Source organism: Euphorbia lathyris, chromosome 5 (genome assembly GCF_963576675.1).
Source record: "Euphorbia lathyris chromosome 5, ddEupLath1.1, whole genome shotgun sequence".
NCBI lineage: Eukaryota > Viridiplantae > Streptophyta > Magnoliopsida > Malpighiales > Euphorbiaceae > Euphorbia > Euphorbia lathyris.
Genome location: NC_088914.1, coordinates 9,569,711 through 9,586,092, shown reverse-complemented (window position 1 = coordinate 9,586,092; position 16,382 = coordinate 9,569,711). Strand labels below are relative to the sequence as shown.

Here is a 16,382-nt window from a genome sequence, read left to right as displayed (position 1 = left end):
TGCCACTCATCAATTTCTTGACATGTGCATCACAACCCCAAATCTTCATGAAGGAAACGTTAGGCTTTCGGCCTGTCCATAATTCATATGGTGTTCCTTCAACTTCCTTGCTCGGTGTATTGTTAATTATATGAGCAGCAGTTTCCAAAGCAAATCCCCAAAAGGAGATAGGGAGAGAAGCTTGACTCATCATTGAGCGGACCATGTCGAGCAGGGTCCTATTCCTCCTTTCTGACACTCCATTCCATTGGGGTGTACCAGGAGGAGTGAGTTGGGATACAATCCCACACTCTCTCAAGAATGAGACAAACTCTTGGCTCAAGTATTCGCCCCCTCTATCAGACCGGAGCGCTTTTTTTTTCTTGCCAAGTTGATTTTCTACTTCATTTTTAAAATCTTTAAATCTCAAAAGAGTTTCAGATTTATGTTTCATCAGATACACATACCCATACCGGCTATAGTCATCTGTGAAGGTAACAAAGTACAGAAAACCAGATCTAGCACTGGTGCTCATTGGACCGCACACATCTGAGTGTATCAGTTCCAATAGCTCCGTGGCCCTTACACCAGTTTTGGTGAAAGGCGCCTTTGTCATCTTCCCTCTTAAACAAGATTCACACGTGTCATAAGACTGCATGTCAAATGACCCTAGCGCTCCACTAGAGTAAAGCCTAGTTATGCGTTTCTCATTTATGTGGCCAAGGCGGCAGTGCCAGATATATGTAGGATTTAGTTCATTAGTCTTAATACTCTTAGCATTTATGTTATAGATTGATTCACTATGTTTTAGATCAAGGATATACAAACCATTTTCTAGAAATGCGGTTCCATAAACAATATTGCCACGATGTATAGAAATCCTACCACGTCCAATATTAAAATTAAAACCGGAAATATCCAACATAGAAACTGAGATAATATTCCTGCGCATTGCAGGTACAAAACAACAATCTCTAAGTTCTAAAACTAAACCAGTAGGCATCTCTAAAGTGTAATCTCCGATCTCCAAGGCCTCTACACGAGCACCATTGCCGACTCGAAGATCCACTTCACCAGATCCTAACAACCTCCTATTTCTAAGTCCTTGCACATTTGAACAAATGTGAGTACCACATCCAGTGTCTAAAACCCAAGATGTAGAAATAGCCAGATTTATCTCAACAACATAAATGCCAGAACCAGAAGCTTTAACCTTCTGTTTCTCCCTTAGCTTTGGACACGTGTTCTTCCAGTGTCCCTTCTCATTACACTCATGACAGATATCATCTGCCAAGGCCAACCTACCTTTAGGAGCTGCCGCCTTCCTTGTCTTTGACTTGGCCTTTTGGGCGTTCGCCTTGGACTTGGACTTGGCCTTTCCCTTAGGTGTGTTCCCTTTGTTGGCTGGTAAGGTAGCAATCAGTACAGATTCCTTCCACTCGTGTCTACAAACCTTTTGTGAGTTCATAGGACAGTCAAGGAAATCAGTCCCTGAAAGTTTTTCCTTTTCCAGGAGTGGTCTGAGTGAGTTGTTACTTGTTGCAACCATTTAATTTTCTTTTTCGTGTAATTTTGATGTGGAGTTTAATCTACGTGGAAAAATTACATTAGAGTTAGAATAAAGGGCGTAAGCGAAAGATCAAATTAATAATCCATTTTAATTCGTTATTGGTGATATTTATTTGGCTATCTTGACCAAGATCCACAATCCATCAATAATAGACCGAGCTAGGGCTCCACCGTCGACCATTGACGATTTGGTAGGATAAACTATCCAATCCTCCACAAGGACTCTTGGTTTGATGGGCTTTATGACACTTAGCCCATCTGTGCTTAGGGCCCGCTCTGAGCTAATGCTACCCACGTTGAGTCCAACCACCATACACGCGTTAGCCATACCAAAGTATCCTAACCCTCGACGGCCCACTAATTACTACAGCATACCTGCTAGGGCACGTCATACACTGTAGCACTACTTGGGAGGAAGAGGTGTGAATCTGGAAAGCACTTTTAAGCGACTCAATATTTCATTATCCGGATTAATTAAGTGATACGGCTTTAACATATAATTATCGCGGGTGATGATCTGGTGATCGTTGCTACTTATATTTCATGTTATACTAAGCAATTGTATAATAAAATAAACATAGAGACTCTATGGGCCTTATAATACATCCTAGTGAAACTAGATAAACTATCTAATCTTCACGGGCTTGCTTCAAGTCTCCTTGGGCTCCCACCATGGGCTTGGACCATCTGGGCTTCTTCACGACCAATTACAATTTTATGAATAGAACCTATTCTAAAATTACATTAATGAAAGAATGGCACGCAGGCCATATTTCCCAAAATAAATTAATTACAAACCGACTTTAATTTAGGGCCCATAGAACTCTATAACACATTGCTGCACGGTAAGACATATAAATATAATGCATGATCATGGCATTCCAAAATCATCTAATAAAGTTAAGCCGAGTTACTTAGGGTGAAATCACCAATTTTACTATATGTGACTAAGGCCCATAAAGACCCAAACGGTTAACATCCATTTGTATGCAAAATTACAATTTTGCTCCCACTGAATTTTAGGATCGTCACATATCTAAAATTTAGCCCTCCCAATTTAAACCGGTGTCACGGTCTATTGGGTCAATTTCACAAATTAACCATATTCAATTTTACACAAATTATCAATTCGATTAAAATTAAATATGCATGCAAATAAAAAACGTTTTAATACCAATTAATTTCATTCAAAACACGTTTAATAAATTAAACGGTATTAGGGCCCTGATTTTATTAAAAAATACCCGTGAAAAATTTTTAAAGATTAAAATCAGTCCCGTTAAATCCAAAATTAACAAATTCTGAATTTTTTAAAGGACCCGAGACAGCGACGGGGCTGCTGTCCGCGGACAGCAGCCCCGTGGCTACTGTCTAGCGGACAACAATAGTGCTGCTGTCCGCCCAACAGCAGCCGCGGGACTGCTGTTCGCGGACAGCAGTCCCGCGACTGCTATTCCGTGTCCGAAACTATTTTTTTTTATATACTATATAAATAAAACTGCTGCTGTATATATATATTTTTTTTAATTTATTATTCTAAAAAATAATTTCAGAACCAAACACAACAAAATACAGATAGAAATAAAATTGAAAACTTCCTAGAACAATTTCTACACGAGGAATTAATAGGAAATTTCAAAAACTTGATTTGGAAAAATAATAAAACCAAATCATATTAATTTTTCAATCAATCAAAACGGACTAAACCATGGCTCTGATACCACTGTTAGGAATTATTGCCAGTTAATCAACTGTAGCGCAGCGGAATTGCGGTTTAAAATTTATTTTTAATCCCTTTAATTTGATCTTTGTCCGTTAACCATTGATTGAATAAAACCTTTTGATCCGTTTAGGGATAAAAACTTACCCGGATTGTCTCTTCTAGAGACGGCTGAAGAATCCACAAAGTAGTAAGATCTCCGTAGTCAAGTGCACGAACAGCTATCGAGCCAGAACCGGTGCTAGCCGAAGAACGGAAGAACAGCGGGAGAGATTGTGATATTAACCAATCAAAGTCCCACTTTCTCAAAATCCCAAAATATGTTTCTGCCGAAATCCTAATTAAATTAGGTGGGTGGTGGCCGAAAATGTGATGTAGGTTATTTAGGGTTTAGTGTTTTAATTTATATATATATAGTGTATTCCTAAACCTAATTGGTTTAGGGTTAATTGGTTAATTATAAAATTAATCCAATCCTAATCTAATTACATAAATAAATACCAATAATATTTATTCTATTCAATTAATTATGATTAGATTAAATTTAATCACTCCAATTAAACAAACAACACTAATTAATAAATTAACGTATTAGTTTAATTAATTATTCACCGAATGCAATTTCATTAATTAATTACATCCCGTAAACTAATTAATCAATTAAATACTCAACACTTAAGACCATTAATCAATTACCTTGATACAAAGTATCAATTAATCAATTAATTAACCACCAACTAATTACCTTGATATTTTACTATCAATCAATTAATTAATTTCATCTCTCCAATGTACCGTTCTATAAGTTCTAACTCAGATGTTCGATGTGCACGATCCTATGGGACTGTCTTTAGCTAGCAGTGGGCTCACGGCCCACAGACAGTAAGTGGGTTCTAGCAAACCATTACTGCCCCTAACCAAGACAGAGTTTCAGCAGTCTAAAGATGCAGAGACCCTGTAGTTATCTCTTAACTTCTTTTACCATTTGATATCGATATTATAAACTAGAGGCATGGCGGCTGTCATCCTCTCTGATGTTTATGATATTTCTTGATCTTAAGTAGATTAATGAATCAGATAAGTAAACTACTTATCAGGGTGTGGCCACACACTTATCAATCTCACTTATCAAGTGGCCTGTGATATCATCTCACTGTTATGTGAGTGGTAATTCCATCACTTCACTATCAATACTAATGTGTTCACTTGTTCACCCAATCATACCCGTATTTGGCATCCTGTTACAGACCTGTTAGGCGTATGTCAAAGTGAACCAGATCCCACATCGATATTATAATGAAATCTGGTCTGAAGACAGTTAGAGACCTACTTAAGAAAACCAATGACACAACCACCATGTAGTTTTCTCGGGCGGATCGATCCAGTCACATGTATACAACATGTACCCATATTCACAACTGACTTATCAAGTACTATGGCTAGTATCAATTACTACCATACAGTCGTCGAATATACAAGTCTGTGGTCCTAATCATTCCCATGATAGAATAAACTTGGGATATGGTTTTACGATTATCAATCAATGGATTCTCTATTCATATTATAGCACAAGATATAAATGAACTAGATTAATGCCTTTATTAATGTAACACAAATAGTGTATCTATGCAAGAATAATCAAAAGCATAATACAATATACATAAACCAATGCCTAAGAACTAGGGCACACCAACAGTTCGCCATCAGATCCGTCATCTGGTTCCAGCTCGTCATCTTCTCCAAGTAGATCTCCCCGTAGGAGACCTCCGAGTCGATCGCCACGAAGAGGACGCCCCAAGGCAGGGCCGGAGAATTTTGATGATCGAGTTCGAGCTGCGGTGCTCCGCATTAATGAAGAGGATGCCCGACATAATCCATTCGCCAATCGTGATTCGCCCTTTACAGCGTGGATCGAAGCGGAGGAAACGGAGAGGCATCAAAAAATACCTAATATACCCGTTTACACGAGTGCGGACAACCCGGAGGCTAATGCAAGAAAGTATCGAATGTTGCTCAGCCTTAACCGTGCTAGTGAAGCAGTCTTATGCCGGATGTTTATCACCACTTTAGGCGGCCCCGCTTATGATTGGTTCCAATCTTTACCTCCCGGGTCAATCGATAGCTGGGATCAATTAAGTAGGCAGTTTTGTGCAAAATTCACCGGATGTATACCTCCAGTGGTTAAATCACGAAAGCTTTTCGAATTGAAGCAGAAGGCGAACGAACCCCTTCGAGAGTATGTAGACAATTTCAACAAATTGTGCATACGAATTGTCGATCTGGATGTCTCCATAGCGACGGAAGCTCTAGCAAAGAACACCACATGTAAAAGCTTGCAAGAAGATTTAATTCGGAAAAAGCCCCGTGATATGGCGGAATTAATCGAAAGGTGCAAGGATTTTATGGAGGTAGACGACATTCGCCGCGAATCACTATCTCCGCCTAGAAAGGACAAAGGCGAATCTCGCCACCGAGATAGAGAGAAGGACAAGCACCAGGATTCCTCCTCTAGAAACCGGCGAAGGGGTTCTAAGAACAAATCGGCATTTGTCACATCCTTCACACCTCTCAATGCCTCTAAAAGCGAAGTGCTAATGTGGATAGAGAACAGCCAGAACAAGCGGAGCATTTCATACCCCGAACCAAAAGGGGGGGAGTACACTAACACTGGGAAAAATCCCAAAAATTATTGCAAATATCACAGGAAAAATGGCCATGACACAGACGCATGTTGGGAGTTAGCCAGAGAAATAGAACGTCTCATCGAGAGAGGCAAATTGGACCGGTTCATCCAAAATGATGGCAAGAAGGGAGATGGTGATAGATCCAGAGATGATCCGAAGAAGAAAGGAAAGGGGACCATCAATGTCATAGCAGGCGGACCTGGGTACCAACCTGTACTGAAAAAGGCAAGAACCACTGCTCTTGACAAAGCATCACTTAATCGCCCTTTTGCAGATGTTGGCCCAGATATCTCCCCTCATGCAGATGCCTTGGTCATTACTATGATGGTGGAAGGCTGGGAGATGAAAAGAGTGATGATCGATACCGGGAGTTCGTGCAATGTCATCACAAGAGGAGCATTTGCCAAGCTTATGGTTGACCCAATCCAAGTGGAAACCACCGTGGTGGACATCCTGGGAGTGACAGGACATACCATCCAAACAAAAGCCCAGGTAACACTAGATTGCAAGTTAACAGATGAAGATCAAGTCTGGAAAGGCGATCTGGAATTTTCCATCCTGGACGGCCAGTTAGCTTACAATATTATCCTTGGGCGACCCTTTATCTCCGAGGCAGCAGCCCTTATCTCCATACGCCACTTAACTCTTTATATCCCCACGACCAAGGGAGGTGTAATGATCAGAGGAAGCCAAAAGGTAGCTCAGGAGACGTATTCGACATCTTTAATGATCCGCCCCCAGTCTAAAGACGAGGAGGAGGAAGAACTCGTCACAATGGCCTTGGGCGAAACAGAGATGTACCTCATGGCGGATGAAAAACAGGTACGAATGGCTAAAGGGCTCAAGGGAGAAATTAAAGAAGCAATCACCAAGGTTCTCCATGAGGCGGAAGACGTCTTTGCATGGAAGGATGAGATCCTCCCCGGGATTAGTCCAGATGTGATCACTCACAAACTCAACATCGACAAAGACGCGGTTCCAGTAGCCCAAAAATGAAGAAACCATGGTCTTGAAAGGCAGAAAGTGATAGAAGAAGAAATCACCAAACTCCAGCGAGCGGATGCCATTGAAGAGGTACTTTATACACAATGGCTGGCGAATGTAGTTCTAGTCAAGAAAGCGGGCGGATCATACCGCATGTGTATTGACTTTACAGATCTCAACAAAGCTTATCCAAAAGACAACTACCCTTTGCCGTGTATTGATATCCTCGTAGATGGAACTGCGGGACACGCTATGTACTCCTTCACTGACGTAAAATTGAGTTATCACCAAATCCCAATGGAGCCTTCAGATAGAATCAAGACCTCGTTCGTGACTCCCCAAGCCACTTATTGCTTCAAAGTCATGCCCTTTGGGCTCAAGAACGCAGGTGCAACCTATCAGCGGATGATGAACAAAATATTCGCGGAAAGCAAAGGTGATAACTACACCATCTATGTAGATGACATGATCATCAAGAGTACCACTGTAGAAAAGTATGCAGATGATGTAAGGGAGGTACTGGGCGTACTCCGACATCACAACATTAAACTGAACCCGGAAAAATGTACCTTTGGTGTGACGTATGGAAAGTTCTTAGGATTCATGATTAGCCAGAAAGGAGTGAGCCCAAACCCTGACAAGATCAAAGCCGTCCTGGAGATGCAAGCGCCACGAAATATCAGGGAAGTGCAATGCCTTAATGGGCGGATCGTAGCCTTGGGCAGGTTTATCTCATGTTCAGCCCGTAGATGCCAGCCCTTCTATGAGGTGATCAAGAAGCAAAAGGCGTTTGAATGGAATGAGGATTGCGAAAAAGCCTTCGAGGGAATCAAAAGTTTTCTTACAGAACCGCCCTTGATGAGTCGGCCCTTAAAAGGTGAGAATCTTTATATGTATGTCTCGGTCACAGATAAAGCTGTCTGCACGGTCATGATAAGAGAAGAGGATGGCCAGCAGTATCTAATCTATTACGTGAGCAAAGTGTTAAAGGATGCTGAAACCAGATATTCCAAACTCGATAAAATGGCTCTGGCCGTTGTCACCACAGCAATCCGCCTTAGGCCTTACTTCCAGGCTCATACTGTCATAGTCCGAACAAATATACCCATGAGGAAGGTATTGCAAAAACCATAAACTTCAGGGAGATTGATGGAGTGGGCAATCCGCCTTGGAGAATTTGATGTACGATACGAGAGCAGACCAGCCTTAAAAAGTCAAGTCTTGGCAGACTTTGTGAATGAATTCACTGAAGAGGGGATGAATCTCCCTAAATCTCAAGTCGAAGAATGGACGATGTATACAGATGGAGCCTCCTCGGCAGAAGGAGCTGGTATAGGCATCGTAATCACAAGTCCCCAATATATAAAACTACGGTACGCAGCAAGATTCGATTTTATTGCAACCAACAATGCAGCGGAGTACGAGGCCTTAATATTGGGACTGCGTCTGCTGAAAGAAATCACCCCCGAGCGGATCGTGATCTATAGTGACTCCAAGTTGATGGTCAACCAGGTGATCAAAAATTACGAGGTAAAGGATGACGTTTTGGCCAAATACGTTGCTGAAGTTAAAAAATTGCTGGATCACCTTGAAGCCAAAGAAACTAAATGGGAGTTAATCTATGTACCTCGCGGATCAAACACTGAAGCGGATCATCTAGCTAAAATGGCTTCCAGCAAGGAGAACTGGGCGGATCCATAATGTCCATTCGAAGTTAAAGCAGCTCCGGCCTACGCCTCAGAGGAAGTAACCCTACTCACGACAGTAGAAGGTGATTGGAGGTCGGCCATCCGCCAGTATCTGTTAGATGGAGCACTACCTACGGACAAGGAGGAAGCACGACGGATAGTCAGGAAAGCGGCATATTTCTCCATAATAAATGATTGCCTCTATAGAAAATCTTTTAGCCACCCTTGGTTAAAATGCATTTTGCCAGAAGAGGGACAACAGGTTCTCAAGGAGCTGCACGAGGGAACATGTGGAGCCCATGAGGCATCCGCTTCCATCTTGAAGAAGTCTAGGCTAGCAAGATTTTATTGGCCCACAGCGGAACTTGATGCACAGAAACTGGTGGAATCCTGCCATAGTTGTCAGATTCATGCAAATGAATCTCATACCGCCAAACATCTCCAGAGGCCCATCATCGAAGGTCGACCCTTTGCTGTCTAAGGAATTGACATTGTTGGACCATTTCCTCCTACTCGTAGACAGAGGAAGTACGTGGTGGTGGCAGTAGATCATTTCACTAAATGGGTAGAGGCTGAAGCTGTCTCTTCCATCAATGCTGAACGAATGGTGGAGTTCGTCAAAGATAATATTGTGGGAAGATATGGAGTTCCACACACGATCATCACTGATAATGGAACGTAATTCAACTGTAGTGAGTTCAAAGCTTTCTGTGAAAAATTGGGCATTCTGAACAGATTCGCCTCCATATATTACCCACAATCCAACGGTATGACCGAAGTCACGAATCGGACAATCGTGAAGGGAATAAAGAAAAGACTAGGTGAGCATGATAAGAAATGGGCGGATCAGTTAACAAGCGTCTTATGGGCGTATCGTACTACTCCACAAACGGCTATAGGCGAGACCCCATTCGCCCTCTCTCATGGCGTGGAAGCTGTAATCCCAATCGAGATATTGGTTCCAAGTGACAGAGTTGCATTCTACTGTGAGGATGAAAACAGTCAGAGACTGAAAGAAAATCTTGATCAAGTGGAGGATAGAATAGACAAGGCATATGTACGTATGGCGGCGTACAAGCAGCGGATCGCAGCTTATCACGACAAAAACGCCAAACTTGTAGACCTAAATGTGGGAGATCTCGTGCTCCGCAAGGCCGACAAAATCCAATCTAGAGAAGGGAAGGGCAAGCTAGGGCTCACCTGGACATGTCCATATCGAATAGTGGACAAGATTGGGTTCGCCACATTTAAGATTCAAGACATGGAAGGAAATACATTGCCGCGCACTTGGAATCTCCAAAATCTCCGCAAATACTTCGCCAGAAAATAGAATGTAAACAAGGTCTTGAGTACTCTTTTTCCTTTAATAAGCTTTTTTTCTATGAGGTTTTTCTTATTAAAGGTTTTAATGAGGCTCACATATGAGACCTGCTTGCTGTAATAAAGCGTATCTTCTATCAATAAAAAGCAATTGTTCTATTGTCCATATTCTTTTTAAGTATTTTCTTGCAGCAATATAAATATTCCAGTCTCAAAAAGAAGGGGGGCATCCAACGCTTCCCACACTAAAAAGTACTGCTATCATATAGCTACTTTTTCTCCTCAAAGATAGGAAAACAATCTCATGGGCGGATCCATCTTTAGATGATCACCATTCGAGATAGAGTTAAAACATTCCTTGGACGCAAGGTCTTTACACTCTCTTGCACCCTCCCAAAGAAGGGTTCACAAGTCCTAAAGGCGGATCGCTTCACCTCAAAGATAGGTAGCAAGTTGATCCTTAAAGGCAGCTTTACTTCCTCTGAAGGAATAAAACAGCTTCAAACCTTCACAAAGGTTCGCGCAATGGAGTATGGCTGGCCACCTACTCTAGAATGAATCCTAAAAGCTTATATATTTACTTACGCAAACGTAAAGGTAAAATAAATAGCAACCGTAAGGATTAAACAATTGTACTTAAGTTTTACAAACAACAAAACTAAACATTAACAGGAGCATTCTCCTTAGCATTCTTCTCGCCTGAGGCACCTGCTTGAGAAGCTTCCTTCTCAACAGCTCCAGATACGCCCACCAAGGAGACTTCCTTTTCCACAGAAAGTGTACCCTCAGGAAGAAGGGTGCCATCGGTTATCGGCTCCTCACCCGCCTTTGGAGGTACTTCCTCGAGATCCACTAGTTTGACATTGGCGGAAGGCTTGCTTTCTTCGACGGGTCCCTTCATCCATTTTCGAACCTGATCACTCAGGTAGTCCTTGATCTCCGGGATTTTGTTATATTTGAAAACATCATCTGGTTCCGAAACGGCGAACTGCGGATCTGTAAAATCAATCTCGGGATACGCCAGCTGGAAATACGCCATGAATCAGCTCGCCATAATAGAAAGCTTGCTCCCCAGCCATGTACTCTGCATCTCCTAAAGCATCCTCATGCTCCTTAGCATCTGCTTCAATCTTCTCCTTTAGCTTTTGGATCTTGGCATCCTTAAGTAGGGGTGGGCAAATAAACCGGTCAAACCAATAACCGAACCGAAAACTGGTAATCCGAACCGAAAAAAGCGGTTAACCGAACCAGTGGTTTTCTTAATGGTTAAAAAAATAGTCAAATACCGGTTCGGTTTCGGTTCAAGGTGTTCAAAAACCGCGGTTACTGGTTAACCGAACCGTTTAATAAATATATATCTAAAAAAATTAATATATCATATAAATTATATTATAATATATAATTGTTGTACCTATACTAACATAGATTAATTTAAATATATTATATATATTATATGTTATATTAGTTCTGTACTTAAAAAAAATACAAAAATAAACGCATCATTTTTTTTTTGTTCAAAATCAAAATATATACATAAGTTATATTATAATATAATTGATGCTGTCTTATTATTTTTGTTTAAAATAAAAAACAAAAACCCTATTTTTAGTTCGGTACTTATGTATGAATTCTGAACGTTTATATGAATTCGTTTCATTTGAATTTTTGAAATTATGTGTATTTTAATATTGTTTAAAAATTTAGGGTTGGGTAAAAATTATGGTTAACCGTTGATTTTTGGTTAACCAGTGAGAATTGGTTAAAAACCGTTTCAGTGATCGAGATTATTTGATCATTTTATAATCGTTATCGAGCGATTAGAAAAAACGAACTGGTTAATTAAATTATATTAAGGAAAACAAATTGAATTAAAAAGAAATTAATAGAAATTAAAAATTAAACTAATGGGCTAATTAATCAATCACTCAATTTAAAAAAAAAATTAACCAATCACTCATTAGAATTAACTAGCTATAAAAATGAATTAAAATTTGTGGTGAAACAATGAAATTTAAATGTGCAGACCTATCTCTAATTCTGATTCAGCAACCAATATTGACCATCCGATCAAATTGATCAAAATTAATTGAATGGTGAGAATTAACCCTAGTTTTAAACTTGGGTATGGAGACATCTCAAACTTTACCTAGCCTCCACATTTATCCTTTCTCCCTTTTCCTTTCCTTTCCCTTCAAACAGAAAAAGGAACACAGGGATATAACTTCACTGTCCGGCCGAACTCCTCCATGGCCTCCCTTCTACTCTCCTTCTCTCTCTCAAAAAGGAGTTTGCAGCAACAGCTACCCCTTTGGCCGGCGCCGTCCGTTCCTGGTGCCATAGTTCGTTCTGGATGCTCCTCCCCGTCTGTTTTCCGCCTGCTGCCTCGGTCCGCCGCTCAGCCTTCTCCTCAGACGGGGTCACCGCGTCTGCCTCCGCATCTGCAGTCGCACTCCGCTCTCTGGTCTGCCGTTGCTGCTGCTGTTCGAGTTGTCTAACTTCATCTCGTCTCGCCGGCGTTGAGGTGAGGCTTTACTTTTTAGATTTTTTGGTTTGGATCCTTGATTAAAAGGTTTTTGTTTTTATTTTGATTTCGTTTCTTTTCGTTGTTCATCGTGGCTCCGCCGTTCACCTTCTCCGTCTTTGGTTCCGTGAAAGAAAGGAGCAGCAGCCATCCGGCCGGCTACCGTTCACCGCCTGCGACTCGTCTCGGCCTGCTGCTTGCTGTCCTACCGTAGGTACTTCCTCCGGCTGCTCAGCTCCGCACTACTGTGGACCTTGAAACCGTAAGTTTCTTAAACATTTTATATTTAGTTTGGGCTGTTGTTTGGTTTAGATCTTTGGTTTGAAACTTTCTATTTTTTATTTTGTGCAGCTCCGGTGACTATGAAGTGGGTGAAGTGGCAATACGGTTTGGTGACTCGAATCTAGTGATGGTGAGGGAAAGATGGGTAAAAGATGCAAATATAGATCCTACTTGTTAACTCTGATTAATCTAGATTGATTATGATTCTATGTCAATGTTAGTTTATTGTATTTTCATAATTTTTGGTTATAGATTTAAAATTTTAACTTAGGTGAAATCTGTAGTCTTTAAAAAGGTTTGGATCAAAACATGCCATTTTTCTTGAAAAGAATTTCTGGATTGAAATATGAAGAACAGATGAATGTTAGTATCTTTAATCTTTAGGAAAGAAAATGTTAGTGGTTAGTACATGATAAATATAAACAGTTACTTACAAGCAGAGATATAAGTTGTATTAACTAAAATTAGTAAGATTAGTAAATAGTTAGTAGCATAAATCTAAAAGTGCATTAAATAAATATATGTATTTAAAGGAGCTGAAAACTAATAAGTGGTTTGCAAAATCAGATCATTTCAAAAGCAAAATGAATACTTTTAATCATTGTTTTTACAAACTAGGAATAAAAATCCTTAGCTCAAAGCTTTGGAGATTATACTGAAAAAGATGAATTTGTATTAGATTTGGTAGATAGTACAAGATTTAGCTTACAATGAAAAATATTACAGAGATCAATCCCTCCCTAATTTCTGCCCAAAATATGCTCTTTCTCTCAAATTTGGCCCAAAGTTCTTTGTTTAAAAATTGGCCTCCCTTTTCTAAAAATTCGGCCCCCCTTTTATAGCTAAAAAAAGAGAGGTTACGAATTATCTTTCCACAGCCAAAATGTAAAGCCTTTGTTGATTGGTGGGTTTTATTTGTCCACTTCTGCATTTGTCTTGCCTCTACTTTCAAAGATGCCTCTTTTCAGGATGAAGTGCTGTTTGGATTTGTCTACCTTGAGATTAGTGGAGAACTTTGTCTTTTCTTGTTTTTGAATTCCTGTAAAACAATATGTATATGTTGAGATTAGTTTTGTAAACCTTACTTCTTAATAGGAGCACCTTATTATATTTTGCTTCATTATTTTTTATAGTTAGAATTTATTTATTTTGAATATTACTCCATTCATCATTAAATGGTTTCAAAAATAAATTGTGCATTAAATATGATTTAGGTAAAACTTTATCAAAAAATCACATTTAAAACTATATCCATTTTATGAACACAACTTAAATGAATGGATTAAATTCAAGACATCTACTTAACTATTTAAACAAAAATTGAGTTTAACTAACAATTTGAAATAAAACAATTTCAAAATTATATTCACAAATAACACATTACATCTCATATATAATTTATAGCAAGATGGAGGATACTTTTATTCCAAAGAATTATATCTTGAATGCGACTTGGTAATTGTATTGAGATATAACCAATTGGTGTACAAAAGCCTCATTTCTCGAATAAACCATATGTAAGAACGAAATGCTTTATTTCTGATATAATATATAAATTTGTTGAAATTTCAAATATTGTCAGTTAAAGCATAAAATTGTCCCGGACAAAAATGGGTATCTACACATCTGTTAAGACGAAACGGTTCATTCAAAAAGCTACCAAAAGGGGATCACTTATAGCCAAAGGCCAGAAGGAACTAACCATTAGAAGCTCAATCTTTCCCATTTGAACATGGGCTGATCCTGGGATCTGGTTTTGGTTCTTCTGTATCTCGCCCAACTGACCTAGAGCCTCGTCCAGATCATTAATAACAGATTCATTTCTCAAGGATCCCCTGGTACCATACTTGGCGAACCAGTAACCGCCTAAGTCCGGCTTCGCCGTCTGCATGAAGATGAGAGGATCAAAACTTAGATCTAAAGTATGGTAAAAAGATTAAAGTAAGAACAACTTGCATGTTCCCCCTCCACCGAAGATGCGGCGGATTTCATGGCATCCGCCATAAATTTTTGACCGCTAGAAGCTGCAGGCTTCCTCCTTTTTAGAGGCGGATCGGCCGTTGTATCCGCCAGGCGTTTCCCTACACCCTTTTGGGGATCCGCCGCCTGCTCTTTCTTACGAGCCTCATCTTCCTTCAACTTCATGCGCTTCTCTGCAAGAGCGTGATTGGCCTTAGATAAACCCTTGCCAAAGAGAATAATAAAGCGATCAAGGTTCAAAGAAAACACAAAGTTACCTTGATCAAACTGGGCAATCTTCGAGTAAATAAACTTGTCCCCTTCTCGGCGAATCAGGGGAATATCATTCATCATGAAGTCTAAGGCGTCAGCGTATGTCCAGGCATCCGCCTTGACACTCTTCATGAGCTCCGCCACTACCTCATCACTATTCGTCAATATACGCATATCTCCCGCCATGTGCAAAGGTTTGGGATTCCAGTATGTTGGGAAGCCTAGAGATTCGCCCTCGTTTATCTTTACGTAGAAGAATTTTTCGTCCCAACAATGGATGTTGGACATTTTGCCACTAAATGGCGAATACACTCCAAACTTTGCAAAGGTGAGGAAAGACTCAGACTTTCGCTTCGACGGTTTATGAAAAGCTCGAAAAATACAAGGAGTGTATATTACCCCTAAGTTCGAGGCAAGGTAACAATCTAAAGCAATATCTAACCAGCCATTTGGATGTAATTGGCTAGCGGTAATGTCAAAGTAAGCAAGGATGTCCGCCATCATCTTGGGAAGAGGCAGTCGGAATCCTCTTTCTACGTGACTATAGTACACAGACAAGAATCCGCTTGGCGGACAGGCGGGTCGTTGATGAGCATCCGCCAGTCGGGTCTCGTAGTTATTTATCCATGGGAATCTACTCGCCAGATCTGCTAGATCCGCGGCACTCATGCGAGAGGAGGTAGACTCCGTGCGAGGTGCCTTTTTCCTGGGCGGAGCGGAAGAAGAGGCCGCCATCCTGGAAAATCGCCTAGAATCTATGGCCGGAGCAATACCGGTGATAGGAACAGAAAGATTTTGACTACTACTACCTAAACGAGTCCGACCGCGATTACACGCCGAGTCGAGCAACTCAGCTAAATCGGAGTTAACCGTACCTTCGGAGGAAAGAGAATTTTCCGACGAAGAAGAGGTCCAACTAATTACAATTTCAGAGGGAGAGGTCAAATTAAAAAGTTCAGAGGTTGACCCGGAGGATGAAGAAGAGCTTCTAAACATTCAAAAACACAATATATAGAATGAAAAGATGGACTTACATGAAAAATAAAAGCTTAAAGGATTCTGAAACTCCGAAGAAGCTCTACGAAGAAGGCGCAAAGGAAAATGGAGAAGAAGAACGAATGAGGAAGAAAGAGAAAAGGAAAAATGAAGAAGGCGTCTTCTCTCTCCTCGGGCGGTGCGTCTGCCACACGTGTCACCCCACGATTGGCATCGAACAGAGTGAACATTAATGCAGGTAATCATGACGGCGCGAAAAGAAGCTCAAAAGCCCTAAAGGACTTTAAGGGAACTTTGGGGGGGCTTCTGATAACATTGTGATATTATCCCAATGATCAAAAGAGAAATTCGCCTAAGAACGCCACGTGTTGGTCACCTGATACGGGAATACCACGGCGTATTGAAAC

The 16,382-nt window shown here is 40.5% G+C and overlaps 1 long non-coding RNA gene across 1 annotated transcript; it reads left to right on the top strand.

Annotated features, from left to right (window-relative positions):
* Positions 1-11,880: 11,880 nt before the first annotated feature.
* On the top strand, positions 11,881-13,865 carry LOC136231355 (uncharacterized). Its single transcript, XR_010689766.1, has 2 exons — positions 11,881-12,727; positions 12,817-13,865. It is a non-coding gene; the product is annotated as an uncharacterized lncRNA (long non-coding RNA).
* The last annotated feature ends 2,517 nt before the right edge of the window (positions 13,866-16,382 follow it).